A 20077-nucleotide genomic window follows, 5' to 3' on the forward strand; every position below is an offset into this window, starting at 1 on the left:
GATCTCGCAGTTCACGAGTTCAAGCCCCATGTCGAGCTCTGTACTCAGAGCCTGGAGCCTACTTCAGATTCTGTGTCACCCTCTCTCTCTCTGCCCCTCCCCTGCGTGCGTTCTGTCTCTCAAAAATAAATAAGAACAGGGGCGCCTGGGTGGCTTGGTCGGTTAAGCGTCCAACTTCGGCTCAGGTCATGATCTCACGGTCCCTGAGTTCGAGCCCTGCGTCGGGCTCTGTGCTGACAGCTCAGAGCCTGGAGCCTGTTTCAGATTCTGCGTCTCCCTCTCTCTCTGCCCCTCCCCTGTTCATGCTTTGTCTCTGTCTCAAAAATAAATAAACGTTTAAAAAAATAAGAACTTTAAAACTTTTTTAAATAAAATGGTAGACGTAAGTCCTAAAATTATCAGTTATTACATTAAATATTAAATATAGATGGTCTAAATACAGAAGGGAAAGGACACAGAACTGCAGCATGGTTAATTACATGACGCAACTAAATGTTGTCTATATAAGAAACTCGCTTCAAATAAAATTATACAAGAAGGCTAACTATGGCAAAGGATAGATCATGAACATATTAACCAAAAGAAAGGCTGAGTGGCTATATTAATGACACATGAATTATACTTCAGAACAAAGTAAATTACCAGAGACAGAGAGGGACATCACATTAGGATAAAGAACCTATTTACCAAGAAGATATAGCGATCCTAAATGTGTATGCACCCAACAAGATATCATACACATTACAGAAAACTTCACCCAACAACATCAGAATATACATTCTTTTCAAATTCCTATTCAACAAATGCCAAAAACTATCATACCCTGGACCATAAAACAAACCTCAATATATATGAAATAATTGAAATCATTTGGAGTATATGCAACTACAAATGAATCATTCTAGAAATAAATTAGAGAACAGTAACAGAAAAATCCCAAACATTTCACCATTGGACAATATGTTTAGAAAAACAGTCCCCTGATCAAAGAGCAAGTCTCAGAGGAAAATTGTAAAATTGCATCAAACTGAATGAAAATGAAAACACAACCTATCAAAAAAGGACACAAATAGGACAAAAATTAGGACACAAATAAAGCAGTGCTTCAAGGGAAATTTATAGCACTAACTGCTTACATCAAAAAAGGAAAGTCTCTAAATAATAATCTAAACTTCCATCTAAAGAACCAGTACGAGAAGAGAAAAATGAATCTTAAAACAAGCAGAAGGAATGGAATAAGATCTCAAATCAATGAAATTGAAAACATGAAAGAATTGAGAAAAAAATCAATGAAACAGAGCTGATTATTTTTAAATATCAATGAAATTAACAAACCTCTAGCCAGACTGACAAAGAAATAGAGAAGACAGAAATCAACAATATCAAGAATGAAATGGGATATCACTACAGACCCTTTAATATTAAAACCATAAGGGAATACAAACAATCCTACATATGTAGATTTGACAACTTACATGAAATGAATTCCTTAAAAAAAACTATACCAAGTCATCCATTATGAAATAGATATTTTTGAAAGCTCTATAACTACTAGAGTAATTGGGATTCGTAATTTTAAAACTCCTAAAAAATTCTAAGTCCAGATAATATACCTGAAGAATTTTACCAATATGTTAACACCAATCTACTCAGTCTTTTGCAAACAAAAGAACTGAGAACATTTCCTAATTCATTTTGTGAGTGATCATTACCTTAAAACCCAAATGAGCCAAAGAATAAAATAGAATAAACTATGGACCAATATCTTTCCTGAATATAGGTGCAAAAGTCTCTAACAAAATATTATCCAATAGATTTCAGCAACCTATAAAAATAATCACACACAATATCAAGTAAGGTTTATTCCAGATGCAAGGATGGTTCAACATTTGAAAAGCAATCATTGTAATACACCTGCCATATTATCGGGGTAAAGAAGATAGAAAAAGATCATGTTAATTGATGCAGAAAAAGTACTTGACAATATTCAACACTTATTCATGAAAAAAAAATCCCAGAAAATGAGAATAGCCAGGAATTTCTTCAAGTTAGTAAAGAACATCTACAATAAACCTATAGTTAACAGCACACTTAATCATCAAGGACGAAATGCCACCAAACTGTTTTATACGGTAGTTGCGTCACTTTACATTCTCACCAACAATGTATGAGGGTTCGAATTTCCCCATGCCATTACCAACATTTGTTATTTTCCTTTTTTTTGCCTATTTTTTACTACTCATCCTTTTCTACTTTTTACGAATCATCAAAAAGTGCTATCTTGTGATTTTGATTTTCATTTACTTAATGACTAATAACGTTGAGCAAGTCTTCACGTACTTATTAAAGCTTTGTATATCCTCTTTGGAGAGATGCCTGTTCAAGTTCTTTGTCGATTTATAGCTGATTTTTTTTGAGTCGTAAGACACACACACACACACACACACACACACACACACACACACACACACACACACTGGAATATTATCCAGGTATAAAAAGGAATGAAGTACTGATATATGCTACAACAGGATGGACCTAACTAAAAGAAGAAAGGTACAAAAGATCAGGCAGTATATAATTCCATTTATATGAAATATCCAGAAGAGGTAAATCCATAGCAACTGAAAGCGAGTTAGTAGAGGCTGGAGGGAGAAGAGAGTAAGAAGTAACTGCTTAACAGGTGTGGGGTTTTCTTTTGGGATGGTGACAAAAATGTTTGGGTATTTGATAAAGGTGACTTCACAACACTGTGAATGTACTACCTACCAATGAATTGTATGTTTTACAATGGCTAATTACATGATATAAATGTCACCTCAACTTTAAAACGTGGAAAGAAATAATAGCAGCTAAACAAGAGAGGAGGTAGAGACTGGCAGGGAACATCAAAAGGGCTTTTGGGTTCCGAGTGAACGCACGATTTCTTCAACTGGGTACTGGTTTTCAGAGGAATCAATTTCTTAAATGTTCTATGTTAATGATAGATGCACTTTTATAGAAATGTTATACTTTAAAAGTCCATTCAAAAAATAGCTGGGGGTGCCTGGGTGGCTCAGTTGGCTGACTGTCGGGCTTCAGCTCAGGTCACGATCTCATGATCTCCTGGGTTCCAGCCCTGTGTCAAGCTCTGTGCTGACAGCTCAGAGCCCAAAGCCCGCTTCAGATTCTGTGTCCCCCTCTCTCTCTCTCTACCCCTCCCCTGCTCGTGCGCACTCTCTCTCTCAAAAATAAAGAAACATTAAAAAAAACAAAAAAAGAGAAAATACTCCAAGGTAGGTATGGCTATTTTCATATTTTAAATATTGAAATAGCATTGTGCAGCATCATACTACCAGTAAATGTAACACAGAAATTCTAATTCCTAAACTCTCACCATTGCATGATGCACTGGAGCTCCAAACAGATACTTGTGGCTTTGTTATCATCTAAAAATCTTATACTGAGTATTCTTCTCAGGTGGGTACTCAAAACCTAAGCCAGTTTTTGTTTTTACAGCTTTCAAGTTACTAGTAAGTTTTGATATGTCCAAGTGAGGATGTACACCAAGAGTTATGGATGTTAGAAAGAAACAGCATATGAATTGATCTTAAGATAATTTAAAATAAACTAGAATATTGACTGATGAATTTAATGTACTAATTGATCTTTTAGCCATTGTTTCAACAAAGCTAGAGAATGTAAAATTTCTTTCCGTAATGGATTATCACCTTGCTTCAAAAGCCTTAAAAGAATTCTTTTGGTAGTTCAATTATTCCATTATTTTTGTTTTTTAAGGAACGGAACAGTTGAGCTAATTAAAAATCGAAATGCAAAAATTATCTCCTCCCCCCCAAATACACTGCCCCTCTCTAATTGAGCACTCTTTCTCTTTAATGCACTTGTTTAGATGAAAGTGCTATCATATTAGCAAAATCCTTTCTGTTTCCTTTGTGTTGATTCCCATCACCTAATCTTAGTTGGTAATTTCTCTTTTCTTCCCCCTGAGGCTGCTCAGAAAAAAGTAAGAGCAGCTGACAACTTTCTTGAATTATTTGTATTAAATCCATCTTTTTCCATTTCATCTGTCATACATCTGCCTTCAGGAATGGAATTGCAGTTCTCTTTGACATGCTCTGCCTTAGCCAGTATTCTTGTGTGGTGATGAGTGGAGGGTACCCTAAGAAAAAGGACAGTTACGAAGTCTCTAATTTCTGTGTTTGCACAACCAGCTTGTGGGACACACACAAGCACAGACGCCGAGGTGTATGCGTGCACATGTGTCTGTGAGTACAGAATCTATCCTCTTTTTTTTTTTTTTAATGTTTACTTTTGAGAAAGACAGAGACAGAGCACGATCAGGGAAGGGGCAGAGAGAGAGAGAGGGAGACACAGAATCCAAAGCAGGCTCCAGGCTCTGAGCTGTCAGCACACAGCCTGGTGGAGGGCTCGAACTCATGAACCTCAAGATCGTGAGCTGAGCCGAAGTCAGTTGCTTAACCACTCAGCCACCCAGGTGCCCCTAGCCTCTTTTTTATGAACATCTGTACTTTTAATATGGTATAAACGCGCTTATAAATTTCTATAGTGTTTTTGACTATGTATTAATGTTCCTACTGGTGTTACCCACAAATACCACCCACAAAGACAGATTTGCATGAGGATTTTAAGCTATTAAATACCATGTCAGAGTGATGATAAATAATTCACATGTAAGACTAACAATGTTTTGTAGTGTAGAAATAATATTACTCGGGCAGGTCAATTTCACCTGAAATTATAACAGTAAGAACTGTTTCTGGGGCACCTGGGTGTCTCAGCCAGTTGAGTGTCTCGACTCCTCATTTTTGACTCAGGGCTCATGATCTCACAGGTTCATGAGATCAAGCCCTGTGATGTCTGGTTCTGTGGTGAGAGTGTGGAACCTGCTTGGGATTCTCTCTCTCCCTCTCTTTGCCTGTCCCCAACTTGCACACTCTCTAAATAAATAAGTAAATAAGTACATAAGTAAATATTTTAAAAAAGCGTTCAGGGCACCTGGGTGGCTCCCTCATTTGAGGGTTCAATTTTGGCTCAAGTCATAATCTTGCAGTTCATGAGTTCAAACCCTTGTGGGGCTCTGTGCTGACAGCTCAGAGCCTAGAGCCTGCTTCGGATTCTGTGTCTACCTCTCTCTCTCTCTCTGCCCCTCCCCTGCTCTCGCTCTGTCTCTCTTTCTCTCAAGTATAAATAAACATTAAAATTTTTTTAAATAAAACAAGTATTAATCATATATGCAAGAACCTAATCATTTGGATTCTCAAGGACTCAACAATCTAAATCCTGTAGGTCAGAAATGTTTTTTTTTCTCTTTTATTTACAATGCCTGGAACACAGTAAGGACTTACTGATATTTACTCAGTGAACACACACAAGAGTTCGAGCAAGTATAAAGTGAAAATTGATTTTATCATTAATTTATATGTGTGTATTATACCACTGCACACAAATGAAAATAAATAAAACGCAATATTGAAGGGAATTCTAAACAATGCTGACTCAATTATACATAAATATATATGTAATTCATATATATAATTATATACTTTTTAAATTTTTAATTATATATTATAAACATGATTGATTTTGTAAAAATTGCCACTGGTTTTTTTTTTTTTCAACATTTATTTATTTTTGGGACAGAGAGAGACAGAGCATGAGCGGGGGAGGGGCAGAGAGAAAGGGAGACACAGAATCGGAAACAAGCTCCAGGCTCTGAGCCATCAGCCCAGAGCCTGACGCGGGGGCTCGAACTCACGGACCGCGAGATCGTGACCGGGCTTAAGTCGGACGCTTAACCGACCGCGCCACCCAGTCGCCCCATTGCCACTCGTTTTTATGCCCCTGTGTCTCTTTATTAACTCTTGAGGGTCGTGAAACTCTTTAACACCCAGTAAGTAGATTGTACAAAGATATGATGCAACTGTACAAACTAGTCCCATCTTCACTTCACTTAAGGTTATGCAAATATACCTGGATTCTCCGATCTGAGATACAACAATGGGAGTGGGGAGTTTATATCACCAATGGAATTTAAAGCAGTAAAAGAAGGATCAAAGACAAAGAAACCATATTATATTTAAGTGAAAACTATATATCTGTAATGTTTTCTCACATGGAGCCATAACTAAATCCCAGTACTATAAGAGAAAACAGATGTGTTTTATTTGATTCTCTTATTTAATCTTCAGATCCCTCAATAGAGTGATTCTCATAGTGAATTTTATTCATGGAAAACATACATACAAAATTCAGTATCCATGAATGACTCACTCCATTCATTCAGCCATATAACTGAAGATAGCACTAAGAACAGTATTACCCACAGCAGATTTACTGCCAGCTCAATTTAATAAAAGTGTCATGAAACTTTAAACATTCTCCCAGATGTTTAAGTAGTTGACATGGCTCATCCCTGCTAGAAGTTACAATATTGTGGGAGAAAAAATGGAGACAAAACAAATACCTGACATTGTTCATCCCTGCATGAGGTTACAAGATTTGGGGGAAAAATGGCACATTAGGCATTTAAAAATTAGGGAATAATGCAAAATTACAGCAAGAAAGTGCTAAATGGAATATAGTCAAATATCAAAAAAAATCAAGTAATCCAAAGAATAGCTACAAGGAATCTCAATGGGGCCTTGTGTTAAGGAGGAAGCCTCCTGAAGGAGGTAGAGAACTAGGATAAGTTTTAAAGAGGTTGAAGAATGGAGACAGAGCTATAAATCTTGGGCCACATGCAGAGAAGGGGAGTATTTTTAACTGTGAGAAGCCATCTTTTCAAACTTACTTTCTGAAACCCTATTAAAAGCATCAAGTTTCTAGCAGTCCCTGGTGGGCCTCCTCTATACAATGTTAGGAAATTCGGAATACAGGACAGAAGGAAAACAGTGGTAATGTGTGCAGAGTATAACCCCAGCATCCAACAGGGGACTCTCTTCAACTCCCTCAAAACAAAACAAATGGAGAGCTTTAGGTCAGCAGCGTTTGCATAAAGATATATGTGCATCCCACATACTATGTGTATTAGAAGATTTCTGGAATCCCATCTCTGAAAACCAAATTATGGATAACATCCATGTTAAAGAGGGCAATTAGCAAGTATATCAACATCTTTTGTGTAATTCAATTATAATGTAGAAGTAGATATTGACTTATCTATGTAATTTCTGAATTCGGTGCCTTGTGATTAAAACAAGAATCATTAAATTCAAATATGCTTGCGTAGTTCAAATGAAGTTCCATAGTAATAGTTGTTACCGAACAAAAGTATGGCAAACCGCTAAGTAAAATTTTTAAAGCTTTTTTATTATTACAATAAAGAAAAAAAATTGGGGCATTGACAAGTATTTTTCCCTGCTAATATTTATCGTAATATTTATCAGTCATTCCTGAAACATAATCATGAAATTGTCTATTTCTGTTCTGATAGTAAGATAACTATTTTTCTCCAAAAGAGTATTTTCTCAAAAAAAAAAAAGCCAACACAAACAACATTAAAGGTAATTTTTAATAATTGTCACTCAATATCTCTTCATCATAGCGATCAATGTTTGATATTGAATTGTGTAGTCAGCGTGTACGTGTTTTTGCTTTGAAGAATTTCCTTCTTTTCTATTTTTCTTACACAAAGCACTTCAAAGATACTTAACAAGACCCATAGTCATCTCTTTATGAAGTTTTCACCCTACTTATTTTCATAGATAAAAGTCAGCACTATTTGGTTTTAACTTATGTGTCTGAGCTCCAGAGTAAATATTACCCAATGAAGAAGTTCCACGTTGGATGCAAATGGCTAGAACGTTTTACAACTGCCTTGCTCATATACTGAGAGCGGTCCACCCTGGAAAATCAAGTCCTCCACTGTGCCATGTTGCTCAGTCATTGGCAGTGCTGTAAGCAAAGTTAAGATCTCAGCCTGTAAGAATTGAAGCAAAATCTAAAGCAGTTAACAGCTGGGGGCTATCAGCTAGCCCCTCCCTTCTTATAGCTGGCTTAATATAAATAGAAAATATTTACATAAATTTTAGTAACCCTTTATTTGTAAACAAAAAAGCCATCCTTTAAATACATATTTCAATAACATTAGTAAAAAAAATCCTTTCACTTTTAAGTAATTCAGAATAGCTCATCCTTCATTTCAGTTCCTACATTCACCCACTGAAGTCCTATTCTATTATTCTTCTATTCATTCTATGTCTTGAAAAATCCAACTATTTCAGATTAATATGAACAAGGAAGAGGTGAAAGACAGGAAAAAAAAACATCTAGCATCTAGCATACCCAAAAAAATCATGCATGTAAGATTTGAGCAGTGCATTGCCTTGAATTGTAGAAAAATGTGAAACTATTTTAAGATTAATTACCTTAATCAGCTAGGAAGAAAATGTGATCAAAATTGACATGAATGTGAGTGATGATTTTAACAGAGTTTTCAATTTTTATTATTGGGAATGTCATCCCAACCTAGCATGATCTTTTCAAGTAAGCTCTAAAGGTCAACAGCATCTTCAAAAGGTAAGCATGTTGTGTTAACACTGACATTTACTGTTTTCTATGAAGGACCAATAATCTTCTCTATTAAACTAGCCCTCAGAAATTAAGTATCTTTCATTGAAAACACACAAATCTGTCAAAATAGTATGCTTTTTTATTAGGAACACTGCTAATCAAATGAGATCATCCCCCTTCCCCCTCAACCTTCACAGCTATGCCACTAAACTAACAGAGAGATGTTAAAGTAACCTCTGCTAAAATATCACGATCACTACTAAAAAAGGAATCGATTTACTTACAAGGGAAAAGAAGGAATGTACTGTGTTTTGGACATTAACATGTTGAATGTTATCTTGAAACAATTTAAGAAATAAAATACATGAAAAATTCCTCTAAGAATAAAATCTTGTACAGTAGATTCCAAAGGGGGAATCCCTTGTGGTGGGTCAGTTACATGCAAACGACTGCTCAAAATTTCCTTCATGAATCCTATTTAGGGAAAATTACATAATGGAAGAAGCAGTAATACAAGATGCCAATACACAAAAGGATTTGGAAGAAGTCGGTAGAGCGAATATTTGTGTATACATAAAGGTCAAAGAATTACAAGTCAGGTATCTTTAGGACCATACAAGGTGCTCCAAGGAAAAGAATGTTGGTTCTGGTCCTAACTCTGTCATTTCTCATTTTTCTATTTGTATATATTATTGTCCAAATCACACTGTGTAATAAGTGATGTTTTAGAGTAGGTCTTGATATCTGGTAAACATTTCAAGATTATCATGTTTTCCTATGTTTTGCAATTCATTTTTCAATTTCCAAAAAAGACTGGCTTAGATTTTTGTTGAGATTTTACTGAATTTACAGATAACATTGGGGACAATTGGTAACATTACGTCTTATAGGTTTCCAGTCCAAGAACATACCATATCTCATATAAATTATATTATTTTCTCCAATTTATAATTTTACAGTCATGTCCTATAAATTTAGGATTTGTTCCTTAGCATTTGAATTCTCTTATTATTCTAAATAGTATCTCCACAGGCTGGGAGAAAAAAAATACCTGCAACACACAGAGCTAATAAAATCTGCATTTTATGGTATATAAAGAACTCCCATAAATCAATAAAAAAAGTAGCTGAGTCAATGGGGAAAAATGGAAAAGTTATTCAAACAAGACATGTTTTAAAAGATATTCTAAATATCCCAATACACATACAAAAAGGTGTTCAACCTTATTAGTCTGAATATAAATAAAAATTAAAATTAAAACCAAACATAGATAACCCTACACATTTGCCAGAATTAGTCAAGTCAGGAAGATACATGGTGGCGAATGTTTGCAAGAACATAAACAGGCTCTGAAAGGCACTGCTAGTCACAGTGTAAATTTGTACAACCAGCTCAGAGAACTATGTGGCCTAACATACTAAGTCGAACTTACACTTACGGTTTGCTGGCATCTCACTTCCCACTGGCAAGGAGCCCAGTGCTATGCTCAAGCACATACACATGATTAAGCTAATTCCAAAATCCCCTATTTTAGGGGTTACCTCCTGAAACTTTCTCCATATCTATCCTGCATCAGAACACAGCGAGGACACAAAAACACCAGTAATCTGAACAAGGAAATCATTCATAGAGAGCATAATATTAATTATGAATAGGGGAATGCCTAGAAAGGCTGATTAAAACAGAGTGTTCGAGAAAAGCCTAAGCCTGAGAGAGCACAGGCAAAGAAGCAGCAAAGAAGGAAAAGGACTACCTGCCCAAAGCTGAGATTCAAGCCTTCTTGGGCAGGGTGTGGCTACAGCCCACTGATGCTGGAGAAAGTTAAGGAGTTCGTCCAAAGCTGGGGGGTCAAGGCTGGAAACTAAGAAACAAACCAAATGGGAAGATGGAATCTAGGTGGTCTCCTGCTAGAGCTGGCCCACAGATACTAGATAAAGCCTGATGAGCAGGAAGCTTCCTGCCAGACAGCTGGTAGGTTGAGGCTGGTGAGTAGGAAACCATGGGACAGGATGGGCAAGGAAACGTGCTAGAGGACAAGCACTCCCTTGGTGTGCACGCTGCTGGCTCCAAGCCTGGCTCCGTGTACGTTGCCGGGGCTTGAAGGGAAAAAGCACACCAGAACCAGGAGAATCCTCTTCTCCATCAGTTTCCCTCCCGTTCCCTTTACTGACCAAACGTAACATCTCAGCTGGCCAAGAAGAAATGTTCACGGAGTCTAGGTCCAGTATCGCAAAGCAAGGCAAGCAAGGCTGGATTGGGACAAATTAACACGTGGCACAAAAAAATTAGGTTACTTATAGTAAGAATTTCAGAAAGAGGAGCACCTGGGTGGCTCAGTAGGTTGAGCGTCTGACTCTTGATTTCAGCTGAGGTCATGATCCCAGGGTTGTGGGACTGATCTCTGCACTGAGCATGGAGCCTACTTAAGATTCTCTCTCTCTCTCTTTCCCTCTGCCCCTCTCCCCTGCTGATGCTCTCTCTCTTTCACTCACTCTAAAAATCCATAATAAAAAAATAAATTAAGGAAAGAATTTCAGAAATAATGTAATTAGAAGAAACTAAGTAAACATATATGGCTGTCCAATGTGAGAAGCCTAGACGACTGATGATCACATAGGACACGCTTAATACTACTTGGACATGAATTGATTCATCTCAATACTGCTACTAAAATAGAATAAAAAAGGAAGGGTCAGAGAAAAGGGTGAGAGACAGGTAAAAGACAGTGCCACAGAAGTCGGGAAGCAATAAATTTTTAAATGCAAGGGACAGTAAAAGTGTCAAAAACTCTAAAGACAACAAGGAGAATTAGGACTGAAGAAATGCTTCTGGTTTGGGACAGAAATAAATCACTGGCGTCTCCTCTGTTACTTGTGAATTCTGGCCAGATTTCCGGTGATTAAGAAAGAAATGACTGGATACTCAGGAAAGTGAAAAATGGGAGATGGCATGACATTAGCAGTTAGCATGCATCTCTTAGATCAGACACCGTACAGACATTTGAGGTACAATATATTTTTTAATCTCCTCTGTCTCCTGTCATAATAATTATTATTTCCATTTCATAGTTGAGAAAACTGAGGCTGAGAGCAATTAGGGAAATTGCTAACGGATTTGAAGTTCCTATGTGACAGAACGGGGACTTAAATCCAAATTGATTGAATATCTGCCAGAAGGGATAAATGAATCAAATGAAAGTCAGGCTCATTTTTAACATGAAGCTGCCTGTGACTATTTGATTTGCAAGGGATGGATTTCATGGGAAAAATAATGAAGCTTCTAAGAGATGAGATGTATATTCTTGTGATAAAAATATTAGTAGCCTAAATAGCAAGTGTTGAACCTAGAGGTTATGGCAGATGACATCCAACAGAACGAAAACAATTTAAGTTCATTAAAATCAAAGACTTTTGTGTCTGCTGAGACTTTTGTGTCTCTTCCTATCTGTATAATCTTAGGCAAATTACTTTACCATCTGTCTCCATTTCCTCATCTACACATTTACTTTAGTTATTATGAAAAGTAAATAAATTCATATACATAATGCATGCACAAGTTCCTGGCCCATAGAAAGTGCTTTATATATTAGTTTTGCTATAATACAGAGACGCAAAAATATATCATATACTCCTTTTGTTCCATTTCTTTAAAAGTTGACACAATGAAGCTACTTTGAGAATATGTTCAAAGAGACAATTTATAATTATTATTGATGAATAAATTTTGGAATCTAGGCGAGATTAAAAGAAGAAACAAGATGTTTATCCTTCTAAGCATACTCTAGCCTGTCTTACCATTCTTACAAATCTCACTTTCTTCCTCACTAGTCCCCTGACCTTCATTCGAAGCTGGGTGAGCACTCTTCTTTGACATTCATCAAAAACTGCCTTAAATCAGTTAGCTATTGCTGTGTAACAAATGGTCTCGAAGCCAAACAGCTATAAACACCCATTTTTTATTCTGTGGATCAGGAATCAGAAAGGTTAGCTGAGTCCTCTGGCTTTGGATTACTCACAAATAGGGTTCCTAGACTGGGCAGATAAAATATACTATGCACAAATAAATTTTTATTTTAAATAAACAACCGATAATTTTTAACGTATGCCCCACTTATGTATACTTACAAAATATTTCATTGTTTATCTGAGCCTCAAATTTAACTGATCTTTTTATATGGCAACTCTACAAGACTTAAACCATCTCAAGCTTCAACAGGAAAGACACTGTTTTCTAGACCACTCACAAGATTGTTCACAGGATTTAATTCCTAGTGCAGTGTTGGCTGGAGGCCTTGACTCTTCATGACCTGCTGACCAAAGACTTTTTTCAATTCCTTGCCATTAAACCTCTCCATGGAGCATCTCACAACACAGCAGCTGGCTTTTATCAGAGCAAGTAAGCAGGAGAGCAAGAAAACATTCCAGGAAGAGAGAAAGCACCAGCAAGACCAATGTCAGTCTTTTGTAACATAATCATTGAAATGATCCCTCATCAAGTGTAGAGTATTCTACTTGCTAGAAGCAACCCACTGGATCCATCCCTCATCCCTCACTGGATTCATGCCCTACACAAGGCATGAACTCCGGAAAGTGGAGAATCCCTGGAGCCACGTTAGAAGCTGCCAGCTACCACAATGATTTTCTCTCTCTCTCTCTCAATCCAGCCTTTTCTTTCCTTATCACCCATTCTATCCCTACTGTCTACATTACTTTTGTCCCAGTGGTTCCCCCACTGGAGACACACCTTGAATACACCTTGAACACACCAAGAATGCCCTTGTCATGGTGTTTTCTACCTACTATCCTTCTGTCTGAAATGGTCTCCAGCCATGACAACTCTATCACTGCATTCAAATCTTTTCTTAGGTACATCACTCTCAGTAAGCCCTGCACTAACCTTTCCATGTAAAACAGCATCCCTCCTCACCTCTAAAATCTCAAGCACTACTTCTCCTGCTCTTATTCTACACCCAGCATAGCCATACTACATTCTAGCCTATCATTTCATTATGGATTGATTCTCATACTATTTATCGTCTATCTCTGCTTGCAATATAACCGTCTTGAAGGCAAGAATATTTGCCTTGTTAACTGATGTGTCTTTAATGCTTAGAAGTGTTTGGCATGGGGAATGTATTTTATCAACATAAACTGTTGAATAAATGAATAAATAAATATGACATTTCATTTCTACCTTATGAGATTTCAAACACACTAAGGGTAAGCTCTGGAACTTTTTTTTTTTTGTATTCTTAATAATTAGCACAGTGACATGAAAATCACTGCAATTACAAAATATTTTTTAAGATAATCTTTGTACTTTGACCTAAATTTGCAAGCACTGCAGAATCACTCCTTTTTGCCTGTAACGATCCTATTGACTTCAAAGTTAATCAAAGTTGTTCTGTAATGGGAAAATTGGGGCTATCAAATTTGGCATAAAATTTGGCATATTAGCTGGAAAAAGGCAATTTAGAAAGCCATCATAAAATGAATTAATAAAATTTGAAATTCAAAGCCATGGGTTATGAATTCAATTATTTAGGAAAGGAAATCTTTTGATTTATGCTTCAATTCTGGTATAGTACCTAATGGCAGTCTTTGGTTTATCACACCACTTAGTTCAAACTCTGCCTGGATTTAAATACGTACAATTTTTCCATTAGGAAAATAATAATCTTTAGCTTGGAAAAGAAAAATCAATAAGAAGTAAGCTTAAAACATATTTTTCATAGGTTATCTCTTCCTCTCCACCGTCTCCCCTGCTCCTTTCCCCACCCCTCCCTCTTTTCCCTCCTCCCTTCCTCTTAGAAAACCTGCTCTTGTTAAAGTACCAACATGTTGAATCTTACTGGTGCAAATATCTTAATTCCAGTACCCTCTCTAAAGAAGTTAAACGTGTCTTACAGAATAACCCGTTAGAGAGCAGAATTTTGGTTCGGTAAGATTATTCTGTCTCCTAGGGGCGCCTGGGTGGCTCAGTCGGTTAAGCGGCCGACTTCAGCTCAGGTCGTGATCTCACAGTCCCTGAGTTCGAGCCCCGCGTCGGGCTCTGTGCTGACAGCTCAGAGCCTGGAGCCCGTTTCAGATTCTGTGTCTCCCTCTCTCTGACCCTCCCCTGTTCATGCTGTCTCTGTCTCAAAAATAATAAATAAACATTGAAAAAAAGATTATTCTGTCTCCTCATTATTTTTCCCTATTTCACCTTCTTTCTCATGACAACAAATACATTCTAGTGATTTTATCTTCACCATGACCATAATTTTAATAATGTTTTATCTAATTCATTCTAGAATAACACTGTGCATTTAACTAATTTTTACATGACATAAATATAGGAAGAATAAAAAAATTAAAAATCCATTACAGATTGAAATAAGATGACATTTAATGGGAGCACGAATATAAATTTCAAGCGTGAGATGGTAAGGCACGACTTAACACCATGATATATGAAAACAAAATACAGGGAGTTTAATTCACTGTATATTAAATATGAGTCAAAATATTATAGAAATGATAAAAATAGAGTTTAGAACACTTTCCAGATTATAATGTATACAAGAAGAGAAATAATCATCACTTCTCTTTGGACTAATTAGACTGTATTTTATTTATTTATTTTTTATTATTTTAGAGACAGGGGGAAGAGAGAGAGAGAGAATCCCAAGCAGACTCTGCACCATCAGCACAGAGCCCAACGTGGGGCTTGATCTCATGAACCTTGAGGTCATGTTCTGAGCCAAAATCAAGAATCCTGTGCTTAACTGACTGAACCATCCAGGTGCCCTGAGAGTGTACTTTTTAGTAAGTTTGTTTAGGCTTAGAGGTCATACCTGTTAGCTGTCGACAAATATACAAGATTTAGACAAAGAAAATGAGTTACTTTGGGTTGTTTGAAATGATGTAATTAAAAAATAGTTGACAAAATGGGAAAGATTTGTCTTGAGAAAATAACACTGGAAGGAAACCAAAGATCTGACCAATACTTAAATCTTTTCAATACGAGAAAGAGAGTAATGTATTCTAGGTTAGCCCAGATAATTAAAGTGGATTTAGTGAATGTAAGTTATAGGAAAACAAATATAGCTTGGTTTAATGATCAATTAGCTCCTTAACAATTAGGATTGAAATCTGTGAGATAACCTTTCTATCAGTTGGTTTCATCCATTGACATATTAATAAAAGTTTAGCTGGTCATTGGTTGAGGGGTAATTTTTGAAAATATTGGTAAATGGCTGGGTAGCCCCTTAAGAGCATTTCAACTCAAATATATTCTGATGCCATTATCTCCTAATGAAAACTTAACTTTAGCCCAAATCGCTACCTTGTAAGTTTTCTACTCTTCTGAGATGATGACATGTATACTTTTCCAATCATTACTGCTTTGTTTTTCTGGGCACCACTGCCATTTTCTCCCTTCATCAGCTTTTTGGGATATTCACATGCTTCTCTACTCAGCCTGGGCCACATGATCAGAAACATCAACTTTCTTCTCACTATGTTAGAGTATTTACTGGTTTTAATCTTACGGTTTTGTTCTTTCCTATACCAATAACCTGTACTCCAACTCCAACAGTGCTGATAGAAAATTTATGGTAAGAATAATTGAGACATAATCTGTGAAAAGTATACTGGGAGATTTTTAAAGACCACACGATTTTCCTCCCCTCCACATTATGGATGCAAACTATGTCTCAGGCAAAGTTCAGTCAAGCTTTTACACAGCTGTTTCCACTCCAAAATAAGACTGACTTTCTAAGTAACCATGGCCAAAGTTCAACCCTTTCCAACATAACACTTGAATGTCTACCTTCAGTGGGGGAGGCTGGGTGGAAGGAACGTGATTGCATGAGGCAGCTTGACGCTGCTAGCAAGTTCCCATGCTCCAAATAAACTGGTCCACTCGGGTCTGTACTCCAGTTAAGCCACAATCAATCACACTTTTTCGAGAGCCATGCCAAATCCTAAACCCCCTAAATATACTTACAGGATAGGATAAAAACAACAAACACATGCAATTCACATTTTACAACAGCCAGAAAGTGGTCCAATCCCGTTTGTTCCTTAGGTTCATTGATTTGGTTTCTAATCACCAGAAATTATCTGTAACTCTCATACATATACATAGATATGTATGTATACATGCATATATGTATGGGAATATATACTTATGTATATATCTGTCTTTGTATATAGGTATATGTGTATAAACATTTATATATTAAAAGTGTCTTATGCAGATGTGATAATTTGAAGCTTTTCTATTATTAAATATTACCTGGCAGTAAATAAAACTCATTTTACATTTTCTGGCCATAGATAGTTTATTACTAAAATTTCTTTGACTTTAGACTTTTAAATGAGTGAAGTCTTATATCGTATCTCTTCGGCATCATTCTTAACAGCGTTTAGACCCTGATAAATCTATTTTGCTCCTATATCTTGCCTCCTTTGGGCTTCAGAGCTCTGAAAAAATGTGCTAGTATAATGATACCAAATGGCTCCAATCACTCCAACGTATTTTTCTACCAATTAATCTCTAACTTTTTTCCTGCTCTTAGTGAAAATTAGTTTCCATAGCCTACAGTTATTGATTTCTTGCTAATTCTGCATTGCTGTCATTCATGTAACAAGTGTTTGTTCTCTTCCAATCAATCCTACTCACTCAAACTTACCTTAAGAAAACAGGGTGTATTCAAGTAAGACTTCCTTCACTGCTTTTCATTCCTAAGCAACACGAAACTACATCTCTATCCTCCCTTCCTCATTAGCGCTCTTGCTAAGCAAAACACTGTCATTTTCAATTTTTAATTCTTCAGACTTCAAGGATTTTCTTCTGTGCACTGTTCAATGATTCTTCCATTCTTCAGACTTCAAGGATTTCCTTCTGTTCATTGTTCTATGGTCTGTTCTATTGTAAGTCCCTGGATTCTGTTGCAGAATTTTAAAAACAGGTCAACCCATATTCATATTCAAATACACCTTCTCTTGGTCCTCTTCCTTTTCTCCTTTACACTTTTTTCCTGCAGAGTAACAGGATCGGAAAATGTCTATTTTTTTTTATTCCTGTTTAGTGCAATAATATAAGGAGCACAGGCTGTGTTGTTAAATTGAACATCAACTCGAACACATGTGTTCCTAATTACTTTAAATCACCAAAATGCCTTTCCACTTGTAAATGGAAATACTAACAGTATTTTGAGAATTAAATCAATTTATAGATATAAGACTCTTAAAACATTCAAAATATATTATGGCTAAAGGTATGTTAGCCACTGTTAACTTTATTATAATTTTCTTAGAAAATGGGTTTTTATTAAATCTTCTAACAGAAATTAATCTGTGTAATTGTAAACATTAACCTTCTCTTTCTAAAATCAAAACTCTAGGGAGAAAAGCAGACAAGAGGAAACTTGGCTTTGTATCCTACTTGTTTAACCTTTTAAAAAAATAATACCTGAATATATAAAAGAAACATGTTAATTAGCAAAATTCTATTTTGAGTGCCTAAAGTAATGGAGATTACTTGAACACTGTTAAAGAGTTTCCATATAGGAACCAGGAGCAAAATATCAAAAAGCTCTTCAGTTTCTAGACATCTATCTTTTCATAGCTTTAATGTTTTTCTAGATCCCAAAAAATTATTTAAACAATAGCTAGGAGGGGCGCCTGGGTGGCTCAGTCAGTTAAGGGGCCGACTTCAGCTCAGGTCATGATCTCATGGTTGGTGAGTTTGAGCCCCGTGTCGGGCTCTGTGCTGACAGCTAAGAGCCTGGAGCCTGATTTGGATTCTGTGTCTCCCTCTCTCTCTGCCCCTCCCCTGTTCATGCTCTCTCTCCGTCTCAAAAATAAATAAAACATTAAAAAATTTTTTAAAAAGCCATAGCTAGGAAAGTGCATGGAAAGCAAAAAGTGGTATCTCTACACACTGAAAACGTATACAACAAAGGAAATTATTTTTTCATAACATATAAAGGAAATATCCCAAATCTACATGTGTAGACATATGTAAACACACTTCTATTTTCCTTACATATCATTTAGAAAACACAGTGCCTGAATTAGGTTTTTAAAATGCATAAAATTAAGAAACATCTGTAACTTAAACTTAAGAAATATTAAATGAGCATGCATATTTTCATACTATTTAATTCTGTTTTAGTAATTTTAGAAGGCCATTTTAATCTTTGAAATCTAAGTGATGTAACGGCACCATAAAATTTTCCCCCCGTGCGTTTTTTGTTATAATTTCTAACTTTGTTTCTAATTCCTTTACATGTTTCTTAAAACACTTGTTTATATAATACTGACATTTTGAAATGTGTTCATGTGTATATTATTTCCCTGTATTTCAGGTAGATATTATTTTATATAGTCTCTTTTTAGGTTTTCCAACCATTTTTTCCTCATTTCACCTTATATTTTTACTTCACATTTCCTTTTGAAGTACTTTTTTGAGGTTGTTTTTGAACTTTAATTATTAATGTTCTAAATGTAATACTAAGTTTTATTATACATGTTGGGAATATTATTTCACACTTATTCTTAAACAACTGTGCTGGCTTGAAACCTATATTCTGTCAATACAGTGTGTTGGCTTCTGGTGTTGGCTTTCCTCATGACTTCATTGGTGTCCATTGAAAGGTCTGCTGTCTGCAGTTGTCAATTCTGTGTACTGAATCTAGCTTTTCTCCCTAGCCACTCTGACTTTGTTTGTTTGTTTGTTTGTTGCGGCTATTGTTGTTTCAGTGATCTGAAGTTTAACCACTTTAGGTTTAACCAGTATTTAGGTATGTGTTACTTTTTAAACATCTTCACATGTTGTTTTTTTTTTTTTTTTCTGAATCTGAGGATTCATGTCTTCATTAATTCTAGAATATTCTCAACTGTACTACTCTTGAACTTGCTCATTTTCCTTGGCTAAAGGCTCAATTATTTATTTTATGCTCCTTATGAATCTTTGACATTCTGCCATATTTTCCATCCAATTTTCTTCTGTGATTAACTTTCAGTAATTTCATGTCATCTATTTGCTATACCAATCATTTTTTTTTCCAGTGGGTCTATACTGTTGTCTTATCCATCCCCTGACATTTTAATGTCAACAGTTTTTTCTTTTTTTTTTAATTTTTTTTCAACGTTTATTTATTTTTGGGACAGAGAGACAGAGCATGAGCGGGGGAGGGGCAGAGAGAGAGGGAGACACAGAATCGGAAACAGGCTCCAGGCTCTGAGCCATCAGCCCAGAGCCTGACGCAGGGCTTGAACCCACGGACTGCGAGATCGTGACCTGGCTGAAGTCGGACGCTTAACCCACTGCGCCACCCAGGCGCCCCAACAGTTTTTTCTTAAAGCCCCTACATTATTGTAACTATAGAGAACTCACCGTTACCAGACGGAGGCGGCTGTGGGATGGGTCATACAGATGGTGAAGGTTAAGGATTGCACTTGTGCTGAGCAGCAGGTATTGTATGCAAGTGTTGAATCACTATACTGGACACCTGAAGCTATTATTACACTGTATGTTAACTAACTGGATTATA

The sequence above is a fragment of the Felis catus genome, chromosome A2 (genome assembly GCF_018350175.1).
Source record: "Felis catus isolate Fca126 chromosome A2, F.catus_Fca126_mat1.0, whole genome shotgun sequence".
Taxonomy (NCBI): Eukaryota; Metazoa; Chordata; class Mammalia; order Carnivora; family Felidae; genus Felis; species Felis catus.